The 10,294-nt window shown below is 38.7% G+C and overlaps 1 protein-coding gene across 1 annotated transcript in view; it reads left to right on the forward strand.

Moving 5' to 3' along the window:
• Positions 1–7,846: 7,846 nt before the first annotated feature.
• Positions 7,847–10,294, forward strand: part of LOC107716906 (dual 3',5'-cyclic-AMP and -GMP phosphodiesterase 11A-like) — an 18,592-nt gene continuing 16,144 nt past the window's right edge. The window contains exon 1 of the mRNA XM_016523524.1: positions 7,847–8,074. The gene's annotated coding sequence lies outside the window, so the exon portion shown is untranslated. The remainder of the gene's footprint in view (positions 8,075–10,294) is intronic.

Here is a 10,294-nt window from a genome sequence, read left to right on the forward strand (position 1 = left end):
ACCTTTAATAACAACAGTTAAACATTTTCATTATTAATAAACATCAGCTTTATTGCTAATCTTCTATGTAATCCATTTTTTTTCTCCCATTACTTTAGTGGTAGTTTATAGGAGCTGGATAGGGGCTACATATATTTTACTTATTTATGTCAAATTATGTTAAACTGATCATTTAAATGCTATTGTTGTAACTCCTGGATGCATGAAATTTTATTTAATTATATATATATATATATATATATATATATTAGAATAATTATTCTTATTCTTATTATTGCTGTTGTTACTTCTGAATTAAATTTAATTATGTATCTTTTTCTCTTATGTTGCACAGTGATGTTTTTGAGTATACCTGTCCACTGTACACCATGTATTTGGGTTGTAATGCAATGTAAAGTAAGTCAATGGCCATTACTGGTGTCATTTTAAGTAGTGTCACTTGTGAAAATCTTTACAAGACCTTTGGATATTTGTAGAGAGAATTTTAACTCCATTAATGAAAGAAATTGGAAAATGATTATGTAAGTGGACATGGAAATTAAATATAAATTGCAAGAAATGTTGGGATTCAATTTCGTTAATATATGGTTAATTAAGCAAATTTGTGGCACTGTTTATTTTTTATTTTATTCTATTCTTTTTTTAAAGGTTCCATATTGTCAAAACTGAAATTTCCTGGCTTTTTTCATTATAACTGAGGTCTAGGTGCTATGTAACTACCAAGTTTCAAAACAGTCAATCCACAGTCAAATGCACACAGCCTGCATAAAGTAGCTGACTATAAGCTCCAGCTATGTCGATATTTCACCCCCGCCCGGAGCTGTGGAACTTATGGGTGTGGCCCCTGAGGGGGCACAACTAGTAGCTTCTGGTCTCTCAACTGCACGCCCCTCTCGGTGGCCAGTCAGTGGGGAAACACCCCGTTTACACGTTTCCTCTGCGGTGCGCTGAGGCTGAGGCCTCTCGTACGATCTCGCGTCCCCTATTTAGACTATAAGTCTATGCTAATTCACAAATTACCTCAAACACCATACACGGCGTTTGATCCTTTAGACTGGCAGGTTTGAGAGCAGGAAAATACAGTACAGAATAAAGAAACCAAATACTACATCGCCAATCTGGAATCATTTCCAGTCATGTCACCCATTCGCATTTGTACAAGTTTGTGCATTTTGTCGGCTGGTCAGGTTTGTATTTACTGCTTTCGGTGTTTGATGAATTACCATTCTGAAACATCCTGTTGTACGCGCGTTTGAGGAGGTGGTTGGTTGTCTCCTGTCATCGGTGATTCAGGGTCTGAGTTCGGCTCAAACATGTAAGGCCGGACAACATTTCCCGAAAGAGGAGCTGTAAAAATATATTGAGATGGTTTTTGGTACTTATACCGCAAATATATATTCTTAAGGACATCAAGACTTAAAATAAAACTCCAGAAAGGTGTAAAATATGTGACCTTTAAGGTTCTTAATTCAGCAAACAATACTTTGAGAGGAACTAGTGTACTCTGGACAGTTTTTACAGTTTATCAATGCGTTTTGATGACCAAATGTACCTTGATATGATTGATATAATTAAAGTTCAACACAACACAATATTTATCATCATCAAAATATATAAAACCTTCCACCTTTCTTAATTCATAACATAACATTCTCCTCTAGTTTTTTTTTTTTTTTTTAGTCAGGGAATGTTTTATCTCTTTAATGCACATGCCAGCTAAGTTTAAATCATTGTGGCTGACTGATAGGGGAGTAGGTAATTTTTATTTTATTTTTTTACTGCTGTTCGAAATTCAGCCTCATCTGTTTACAGTAGTGTTTGCAGTACAAAGAAGAAGAAAAAAGATGTTACAAGTACAACCTAACACAAAGGATACTTCACACTGCAGGCAAATGTGGCCCAAATCTGATTTTTTTGCTCACATGTGACTCAGATCTGTTTTTCTCATCACAGTGTAAACAGCACAAACCACATGGAATCTGATCTTTTCAATTCTGATTTGTGCCACTTCCATATGTAGTACTAAATCCGATACAGCCCTGCAGAAAAAAACAAACAATAGACACCATCACAGAATTTGTAGTGGTTTTACTGGTTATAAGGGGAATTGTACTGGTTTTATTGGTGGCTTGTTAAAACCACTAAATCTTAATGGAATATATCGCAAAACACACTACAGAAAAGCATTTTTTAATGGTTAAAAGTTGATGGTTTGTAATGTTTGTAATGGTATTTGGAGTGGAAACTGGAAACCATTAGAATTTCTGTGATGGTTTCTATAGTTTTTTTTAAGCAGGGAGGTCAGATGTTTTGCAATGTGACGAGACTATAATTATATAACTATAAGTAAACTACACTGCTCAAAAAAATTAAAGGAACACTTTTTAATCAGAGCATAGCATCAAGTCAATTAAACTCCTGGGATATTGATCTGGTCAGTTAAGTAGCAGCGGGGGTTGTTAATCAGTTATTAAGCATTAAGCAGTTGTTAAGCATTTGCCATTGAACACCAGAATTGGCAGGTCCGCCACTGGCGCCCTGTGCTTTTCACAGATGAGAGCAGGTTCACCCTGAGCACATGATAAAATGATTATTGCGGCCTATTCCGCCCCCTTTCCAGCAGTGCGCTTTCGTTTCTCCATAAAGCCCAATTTCATGTGCAAATCAGTAAAATCATGTAACGTGACTTTTTCAAAATGGGATGTGCTTGATTTATTGAAGTGTAATAGATGTAAAGTCAACTTTTAGCTCAAGTTGCGTGCCTAAAGGTCAAATACACACAAAAATCAAAATGCGGCGCTTAGTGATCATTCATGTAAACCTTCGTCAGTCATGTAATAATGAGCATAAACAGTTGAGTTGAGAATGAAAATACGCGTGTAACGGTAAATTGGATCCGTGCGGCTCTTAAAGTGACAGCGGGCTAATATTCCTGCTGCCGACTGTGGGCTTAATATTAATCAAACAACAAAAGACAAATTCAAAATCACACACTGCTCTTGAGTGAAGGACTTTTGTAACTTTAATAAGAAACAAATAAGTTTTAATTCTAACTCAGACTATGCTGTTTTATTTTACATTTGATTATTCATTTCTGTTAACTGAATACTTGAGACTTGCATAAAAAAAAAACTTTTAAGCACAGTTTGTTTAATTTGTATCTTTTTATTCTATTGCATTTGTCCTTTATGTGAAGGAATTGATACCATTGAATGGCCCCCACGCTCAGCTGACCTAAATCCAATAGAACATCTCTGGGACATTATGTTTCGGTCCATCCGATGCCACCAGGTTGCACCTCAGACGGTCCAGGAGCTCAGTGATGCCCTGTTCCAGATCTGGGAGGAAATACCCCAGGACACCATCCATTGTCAGGCATGCATACAAGCACGTGGGGGCCATACAAACTACTGAGTACCATTGGGAGTTGCTTCAATTAAATTTCAGCAAAATGGACTTGCCTGCGGCATCATTTTTTCACTTTAATTTTCGGGGTGTCTTTGAATTCAGCCCTAAATTGATCATTTTCATTTCCATCAAACGATGTGCCATCCTTTTGTTCCTAACACATTATCCAGTCCATATCAGTATAGATATCCAGCATATTTTCCCCCATTGAGATCTGGGGTGTTATTCATACCATCCAACCATGACTCAAGGAGTCTTGTTTATGAATAGGTCACACAGTCTATTTGGCTTTGCAAAGTGGGTCTTTATATTGTTTGAAATTCACCACTGGCTGTATACACTTTGTAAAAGCATTATTGTTATTTGAGCAGCAGGACATGATGTCACACTTTAAAGTGGTTTATGATACTAGAATTGCCAAACACCATTTTTGGGAAAGCTATACTATTCAGTCTAGTTGATCATATCTGAACTAATTCCAGACCGTCAAGATGGTGCAGAGATAATGGAGATTTGTCATCTAAATTCTATTCTGATTTTCTACACTGTTCAACTTTTGTGGACAATGGGGAATGCAAAGTAGGTTGAGCAGTAACTACAGACTTAGTTTCAGGTTGATTTGGTTGTTCTAAAATGTAAGTTTGCATACTACAAAACAGCCAACATCTAAATGGACTTTCGTTATGCCTTTGGTGTTGTTCATGGCTTCCAAAAAGTTTTCTCTTTACTGCTCATTTGAATGTTGAAATGCCGCACTCACAGATATAGTCAAAATGCAAAGTCTGTGGATAATATATTCTGAACCTTGCCTTCTTTTGTGGTCACCCAGATACACACTGTGGGTTGGACAGTTAGTTTTTTTTTTTTGCATGTTAATGTTTAAACAATATGGGAAAGGGTTTTTAGAAAAGAAATAAGATTTGTGATGTCAAACATAATTTGGCAATCCCATTCTATTCAGTTGGGAAAAACCTGCACCCTCAGAACTTGTGAATTGCAATTTCTTTTTATGACTGTTTCTAAATGCAGTTGAAGATATTTTCACCATCAAAAGTCACTGGTTTCTTCATGCCTAAATACTATATTTAGACATAATTTCCAGATGGGGAATCTCATATCCTGCTGATTCCAGTCAGGGCCAGGTGAAATGCTATAGGATTGAGTCATGGGGAAAAACCTTGTCTTTTAGTGACTTGGGACCAATCCTATGGATGAAGATATGGTGGGTGCTGGGTGGGAGGCTAAGATAATTAGCTTTAGCTGCCGTTAGAAGTCACGGTTTCTATAGAAACAGTCAGCGTTCTGAGACGTGCTCTTAGGACTGTTCTAGCCTGAAAAATAAGTTTTTTATAATGCTATTTCAGCAAAAGAAACAACATTGATGACAGATTTCTTTGGTGATTTCAAATATGAAATTTAATCGTAAGCTTAGTGAACAGTTTTGGAGAATTTGATGTTTCCCCATTCAAAGAGATAGGAGCTGCACTTGCATGCCTGAGAGGCGTTTCAAAGATGGCTGCCAAGTGACATGACTTGCCTTAAAGGAGACATATTATGCCCCTTTTTACAATATGTAATATAAGTCTCAGGTGCCCCAGAATGTGTCTGTGAAGTTTCAGCTCAAAATACCCCACAGATGATTTATTATATAATTCTGGAAATGCCTATTTTGAGTGGAAGCAGAAACAGGCTGTTTTCATGCTTGTCTCTTTAAATTCAAATGAGCTGCTGCTCCCCGCCCCCTTTTCCAGAATAGAGCTGCGCCTTTACAGCTCGTACCTGCTAAAAAAATCTGTTTTGGTTCTGATTAACATGTTTATCATGCTGAAATTATGTGTTTTAAACCATATTAGTTTAAACTTCTAATATATAGTTTTCTGAGTGCACACATCCGAAGCACACGGACAGAAAGTGGCTGTCACATGTTGTCACTTGTGAAATGTTTCGGACTTGTTTCGGACACTACTAAAATGGCTGCCCCCTCAAATAGTGCCCTATTTAACCTGTTACAGCTCCAGTGTGCCGCCCGCGGTACACTGCATACTTTGAGGGTTAACTTCGTGAAACACACACAAAAAAAAGGTAAACGTGTCATATATCTTTGGAAAGCTGAGATTCTTGTGATTCGAATGACGCAAACCATTTTAAACATCATCTTATACAATCAACACAGCAGGTACAATCAGTGTCTTTGTCAGACCAACAACAACCAAATAAACAATAACAAAACTGAAGGAACTCACCTATGAAGCCTCTTGTTAGTCCACTAGTTCATTACATTCCAACAAAAATGGTGTAGTTACACTGTAAAGGGTCCAGACTATCCAATTCAGTGAAATATTTAGTCCATAACACATTTATATGTTGATAATTAGTTGATTAGCCGACAGAGCGCTCAAATCCTTGGCGCATTCTGAAGTATAGCTTGTTTTTGCATGTAAACAAAACCGGATCATTGAAGTCAAAATGGCCGCTGACCTCTGCCCTTTTGATTGACACCTTATTTGAACCAATAGCTGAATCTATGAGGTGTTTACAGGCAGCGATAGCCAACTAGCATCCAGGATGAAGGATGAGGCAGCCTCTCTTTGATCGACAGTAGACCGATCCAATTGCATCAGAGTTTGCAAATGACTGTCGTTTCTGATAGCCAATGAATTTCTGAACAGAATAATATGTGACTTTAGTGGGCAAGTTTAACATACCGTGCGCAGAAGTCCGTGCGCAAAGGATTAGAGTGACTGGTGCGTCCGTGCGTAATGAGCGCTCTATGAGAGATAACGGGGAAAAGGTGGTTACAGGTAAAAAACTATCAAAGAGAACGCGGAAAAACAACCCGCTGATTACGTTGTTTACGTTCAGTAGATACTCTCCAACGACATGAGGGTGAGTAATTAATGACAGAATTTTCATTTTTGGGTGGACTAACCCTTTAATTTAGAACGGTAATTAAAGGCTCTAAGCCACACCAGGGGTAGGCGTAGGGGTTGGGGTATAAAATAGAATTGGGATTGGGCCTTAGTATTCGCGTGATGGTGACCTCTGGTGACTATCGGGGGGAACCACAGAGGCCTGCTTTGTGAAAGGTGATTAATCAATCAGAAAAGAAATAACATAACTCAGGACATGAAAGTATTATCAGGAGAAATATTAGTGCAGTCTTACTACAATGCTTCAATAACTTCAAGGCGATAACTAGAACAGTTCAGTATTAAACATAAGAGCTCAATCTAACTTAATCCTTCACAGGCCCTGGGAATATCCAGGGAATTTCTTTCAAAATCACGAGTTTCACAACCAATGGAATTGCACAGGGAGAATAAAATTATCTTAGTGTCTTTCGCAGGCATGGAGTACAGGGAAAAGAGCAGAGTGGAGTCCTTTCCAAGAGCATGAGGTGACACACAATAATGTTCAAGGCCAGCCAAAAACTGCTTGTGACTGCAGTGAATGAAGGGAGCCGAACAGTGAGTTAAAGGCAGGGTATGTGATTTTTCAAAAACACTTTAGAAAACTGATTCGGGCCGAATAGCAAAACAAACTTGTAGCCAATCAGCAATAAGGGGCGTGTCTACTCTTGATGTGGTGGCGAGAGCTTTCAGTGCATGGGACGGACATTAGCCGAGCCGAGCGACAGAAAGATAGAGATGGCGGATAAAAAACAAAAGAGGAAAACGTCTGCGGAACGATAAGGCAAGAAGTAGGATCCGTGTAAATATCGGATCAGCTTTCCAGCGCTGGAGAGAACTCAAGGAGCGGAGGCCTGCGATCGGACGCCGAGGTTGCTTTGTTTCTTCTCAATGGGTGAGTAACACCGTCTCTACAACAGCTGACTTTAGCTGCCTACACTGGACGCGATCAAACGACCGTTGAAAACCATTTGAAATTTGTGTCAGCACGTCATAAATAGAACCCCGCAGCAGTTTTCTGTTGGGGATTTGTTGCGCCGCGCCGCTCACGTCCGTAGACACGGTGTAACATTGGCTTTGCTTTGTTTCACAGAACTAATCGTTGCCTGGGTTGCGTACGTATATGTGGGGCGGAGCTATCAGAATAGAGGCAAGACCCTTTTGGGGTAGGGGCGTGTTTGTTTTGGTGATTTCAAATATCAACATTGGCTACCAGAAATCACTTACTCTGCCTTTAACAATCTACATGTGTGGCTTATTAGAACCCTGGGGAGTGTGAGTGGGTGAGCGATGGAGAGAAAGAGTCCAGTGTGCTCATGACAGATACATTTAATGATAAACTATAATACTCACAGAAAATTAGCTGACTCACTTATTGCTCATCTCAAAGCTTGTATCCCACTGGACATAAACACCATTTCGCATTTCTTTGGAATGTGTTAATGACTGTCCGTTGACCACATTTTAAACTACTACAATTCAAATTCCACTGATTGCCATTTCATTTAGGAAGCCAATCACTTACTTCTGTTCCATCTTCAAACATCTCCAAATCCTCTTCAGTGACCAAACGCACATTCAGCAGTCATGTGTGCACGGCTCAGACAGTAGATGAAACACCTCTCTTCTCTGGACAGATGACCATTGTCTGGAAATCCCTTCATCAGCCAGCTCAAGAGGGGTATGCGGGTCACCAAGAAGCATAATGAAGACAATTTCCTCGTGTGTCCTTCAAAGAGAAGCAGACACATCATGAGGTATGAAACTCAGACACTAAAACACTGCACATACTGTACATATCCACTGCACAATAAAAACAGAACAGGAAATAGTTTTTGTTAGGTTGAACATGTTTTAGTGATATGAAAAGTTTGTCGTTCTCCTCCATCTGGAACAGGATGGAGAACTGTAGCTCTCGGGCATCATGCACACTGTTACTGGTAAACCTACTAGCAAGTCAACAGCTTGTTAGTTTGCTAGGATATAAACATAGCCAAACTAAAGCTAAAAAATTTGGTTGAATTATTTAATTTTTACTCACTGCGATTTGTGATCAATGACTGTCTACTCTACAATATAATGGGAGTATCTTACTTTTCTGTTGGAATAGTGTTTTGCATCTTCAAAAGGAGGAGTGATGGGTTTCTGGGAAGCATCAATTGTTCCATCACATTGAGGGAAACCACAACTACTGCTGGTGTTGTGATCAAATCAGGCGATGGATTGAAAACAGGTGTAAACGGGAATGTGTTTCCATTTAGTCCACCAAAACACATCATAATACCAGGTGTCATCTGGCCCACGCGTGCGCCTTCACCTGGGACCCTTGAGCTCAACGTATACTTTGGTTTTTACACTATGTTAAGTTATCAGTACAGTGTGAGTGACATAAATATCTTCTTCTGCATACATGTGTACTAAAAATAGAGATAATTTTACAACAAAATTCAAAATGGCTGGCTCCAAATGGTCAACCCAGGAACAATTGATATCACTATGAAAAAAAAGAAAGTATAGGAAAACAGTAACGTTACTGTAATAAACGAGGATGAATGGTTGTGATCAAATGAAGAGTGGAGCCGACAGACTGGATCCCTCATAAAACTAGGGATTGGCATTTTTAAAAAATATTGTTTTCGAATATTCGTTTATTTAAATTAGGTTTAAAGAGAAAGACAATTTTAATTAATAATCAAATTTTTTTTGTCACCATTTCTGAACACGCTTATGATTAGGCATTATACACAACAATTTTCTACAACAACATTACGCTATATCTCAAGGTTTTCTTTTAGTTGAAAACGTGTAAAAAAATACACATATATAAAGAACAAAAGCATTCAAGCTCAAGCTGAGCAAATGGAAAAATAAAGCAGACCGTGCCAATTACAGTACAGAACGTACTGAAATGTACTGAACGTGAATGCAGTGATGGACAGCTGTCCTCAGTCGACTGATGTTTGGATTTCATGTGATTTCTCATTGTGGTGGTGATATTATGATAACTCAGTTTCACCGATTCATTTGATCAAAAGTAATTCCATTTTGTAAGATCATTTTGATCAAAGTTATTCCAAACTTGGCGAGGCACTTGTTAACACACTCCACAGTGCCACCCAGTGCATTTAGCTATAACTTCTTAGGATTTATAATGGAGTCCCTGCATTTATGGCCAGCAAAGTAAAACGTAGAATTATTCGAATAGTGGTTTTATTTTTTCGAATAATAATTACAGATCAAATATTCATCTATTTGTGCACACCCCTGGATAAAACACTGAGGGCTATGATTGGTCTGTTTCCTGTTGTGTTATAAGGACCTAAGCTAAACTTTAGTTTAGTTTAGTTAGTTTAGTTTACCACTTTATTAATCCCACAGGGGCAATTATAATGAAACAACACATAACAGACTTATCTCAGACATAAAAACACATAAGCCACAGCCATATCACCCTGCAGCCCAAGACTGGTTGCCCACTGAAGCTAAGCAGAGTTGAGCCTGGTCAGTACCTGGATGGGAGACTTCCTGGCAAAACTGGGTTGCTGCTGGAAGAGGTGTTAGTGAGGCCAGAAGGGGGTGCTCACCCTGTGGTCTGTGTGGGTCCTAATGCCCCAGTATAGTGATGGGGACACTATACTGTAAAAAGCACAGTCCTAACTATAATTCTTAAGCATTTCTTACTCTTTAGAAAAAGTGAATTAAACCAACACTGAAATTAGAAACTAAAAATACTCTTTTGTTCAAAAAAGGAGTTCAGTTTCCTTAGAACATAAATCTTATGGCGCTTTTCCACTGCATGGTACGGCACGGTTCACTTTGGGGGTTTTTCCACTAGGTACAGTACCTGGTACCTGGTACTTTTTTCAGTACCACCTCGGTTGAGGTTTCAAGGAGTCTGAGAAATGTTTCTAAGCTGGGAAGTAAAGCATATGAAGAGTTTGGTTCCAAGAGACAATCGTCACAACTTGATTAATTTG

Source organism: Sinocyclocheilus rhinocerous, unplaced genomic scaffold (genome assembly GCF_001515625.1).
Source record: "Sinocyclocheilus rhinocerous isolate Xijiao unplaced genomic scaffold, SAMN03320098_v1.1 scaffold1171, whole genome shotgun sequence".
Taxonomy (NCBI): Eukaryota; Metazoa; Chordata; class Actinopteri; order Cypriniformes; family Cyprinidae; genus Sinocyclocheilus; species Sinocyclocheilus rhinocerous.